This window comes from Aotus nancymaae, unplaced genomic scaffold, assembly GCF_030222135.1.
Source record: "Aotus nancymaae isolate 86718 unplaced genomic scaffold, 86718_ANA_hifiasm-v0.15.2.pri h1tg000059l, whole genome shotgun sequence".
NCBI classification, from domain to species: Eukaryota; Metazoa; Chordata; class Mammalia; order Primates; family Aotidae; genus Aotus; species Aotus nancymaae.
Window position 1 is genome coordinate 49,212,721 of NW_026988473.1, and position 3,334 is coordinate 49,216,054.

Sequence of the window (3,334 nt, forward strand, 5' to 3'; positions counted from 1 at the left end):
GGCCTTTCCTTCTTGCTAAATCAGTTTGAAATAGAGTTTTCTGTGATTTGTCACCAAAACTTTTTAATTTCTATAGCATTTTCATAACTTACTTGACTATAGAACCCTTTTTTAAGGAGTATCTTTTGGAACTAGCATGTCCTGGAAAACCCTCTGTGAAACCCACTGGACTGAGGTCTGTTTAGGAGACAGAATTAAAAAGAAGGTAAATCGACAACTTGGGCAGAAAACACCTGAAAAACCAGACCCACATGCGTTGCTCATAAGTGTTCTCTTCACTATTTAGATGTGGACTTCATGAACAAATATATTTGCCCTCCAGAGTGTTACAATAGTGACAATCTAAAATTAATCAACTACATCAAGGCGTATGCACAAAAATTGAGATATTTTCCAGAACTCACTGTTTTAGACATGAAAAGTGTTATCAAAATACTTCTGCTATAAAGCAGAATAAAGAACAGCAAAAGGGGACAGACACAGTGGCTCACGTCTGTACTCACAGCACTTTGGGAGGTCGAGGCGGGCGGATCACCTGAGCTCAGGAGTTTGTGGCCAGCCTGACCGGCATGGTGAAACCCTGTCTCTACTAAAAATATAGAAATTAGCTGGGCGTGGTGGCACATGCCTGTAGTCCCAACTACTTGGGAGGCTGAGGCAGGAGAATCACTTGAACCCAGGAGGTGGAGGTTGCAGTGAGCCAAGATCAAGCCACTGCACTCCAGCCTGGGCGACAGTGAGACTGTCTCAAAAAAGAAAAACAAACAAACAAAAAAATCAAAAAAACAGCAAAACACAGAGCCAAATAAAAATACTTCTTTTTAAAAATTATTATTTTTTAAAATGAGACAGGGTCTTGCTCTGCTGCTTGGCTGGTCTTGAACTCCTAGCCTCAAGTGATCCTCCTGCCTCAGCCTCCCAAAGTGCTAGGATTACAGGTGTGAGCCACCACACCAGGCCCAAATAAATATATTTTATAAGCAAAAACATACCTGTGTCTATAAGAAATTAGGCTTAAAAGAGCAGACAAGATTTTCAATTACTAGAAACACCTCAAGTTAATAATGCAGTTGAAGTAGAGACTACTTAAAATTATCAGGGCTGGGTGGCTCACGCCTATAATCCCAGCACTTTGGGAGGCCGAGGCAGGCAGATCACCAGAACTCAGGAGTTTGTGGCCAGCCTGGCCAGCATGGCAAAACCCTGTCTCTACTAAAAATACAGAAATTAGCCGGGCATCGTGGCACATGCCTGTAGTCCCAGCTACTTGGGAGGCTGAGGCAGGAGAATTGCTTGAACCTGGTAGGCAGAGGTTGCAGTGAGTCGAGATCATACCACTGCACTCCAGCCTGAGTGTCAGAGTGAGACTCTGTCTCATAAATAAATAAATAAATAAATAATCTGGAAAGCCCCCAGAATGTTAAAAGGATCACAATCTTATTTTATAGATAGGGATACTGAGGCTAAAAAGTGAAGCATTTTGTCACATCAAGTGAGTGTCAGAGTCAAACTAGAAGGCAGGGCAGCCTTCCTATCATTAGGGGCTGATGCAAAGTGAGAATCTCTGACTCTAGCTGCAGTCTGATTTGCTCGACCCCAAATTGGAAGATGGACTGAGGTCTAGACGCATTTGATTTACCTGTAGCATATACCCTTTCCTGTGCCCATAATGCCATTACGGGAAGCACTGCCACCAACCCATACTTTCTAACACACCCAAAACACCAGAGCATCAGAAACTACCCCTACCACAAAAACTGCACTGATCATAGGCTCCAAATTCCAGTTTGAGGAGACGACATTATCCTTTAAAAGGTCTTCCTTGCCTCTTTTGGCTAATTACACTCCCAGGGATGGAAATTGTTCATTAGTGGAACCAAAACAAGGGATACTTTAAAAGCTCCAGGAAAGTCACATTTCCTGGAGATTCAAAATATTTTTCTCAAAGGGAACTAGGAAGAATTTTTTAAAGGATGACCTATGAAAGAGTAACTGACAGAGTCCCAGGCCACAGAAGCCAAGCTTGATGAACAGTGCCAAACATTCAGAGCCAATTCAATCACATGCATAATTTTATTAGGAATTTACATTGCATTCATCACTTAATCTACCTTAACTCATCATCCTCACAATTCTGAGGTGGCTATAATGGGATAGTCTACTTAAAAAGACTTAAGTATTTTCGGTGGGGAAAGGGTTTAAAGCTTCAGACTCAGAACAATGGTTTTTCTTGTGTAAATTTCAACAAAATTTATTTTTTAATTTAACAGTTTTAATTTTATGGTTGTGGTGCTTGGTGCTTCGTCTAGTTCCAAATTAACATCAAAGACAAGGCAAGTCTTATTTTCTAATTGTGACATTGAATTTAGGTTTTCAAAATTAACAGTGGAAAAATGGTTTGATTTAGATGAAGAAAGTGGCCTATCTAGGGAAAGTAACTTGCCCAAAGTCACATGGCTGGTTAGTGTCATGAAGTGAGATTCCAGTCCAGGAATCCTGGGTGCCAATCAGCTCTGTTGCAAAGGCTGGAGTGCAGTGGTGCAATCACAGCTCACTGTAACCTAGAACTCCTGGGCTCAAGCAGTCCTGTTGCCTCAGCCTCCCAAGTAGCTGGGACTGTGTGTATCATGTCACCTGCCAATTTTTAAATTTTTCTGTAGAGATGGGGCCTTGCTAGGTTGCTCAGGGAGGGTCTTGAACTCCTGGCCTCAAGCAATCCTCCTGCCTCAGCCTCCCAAAATGTTGGGATTACAGGCATGAGCCACTGCACTTGGCCCATTATCTATGCTGCCTGCTCCTGTTGACACCAACTCCACTGAGAAATGGAAGGCTGATCCTGAGGTACAGGCAGGAGCCCTGGTTCAGGCTTTGAGTCATCTCAGGACTCCTGTCCTTCAAGAAACCTTGTCTTGACTGCTTTCTCCAACCTCCTTTTCTCTTCCGCAACCTATGCAAACATTATCACCCTATTTCTCACACCACAGGGACAATAAATTTATCTTCACTCAATTTTTGAAGACAAGAAGGGAACTTATCTCTGCATTCTCACCTCAATGCCTAATATAGCACATTTAATACTTGTTGATGACAATAATTAAAGCTCTTACAAATTGCTACATAAAAATATTACTCTTATTAATTACTGAATTATTGAAAATAAAAATACATGCTGGTACTTTAGCTTTCTTGCATCTTTAAAATAAACACTCCACAAATCTGCAGGAATTACAAAAGTCTTGAGGCTTAATGTAGGATTTTTCAAATATTTGCATAATTTATGATAAATTGTCATACACAAATGTATCAAGCCAAAAAAGACACAAAGTTACCCATA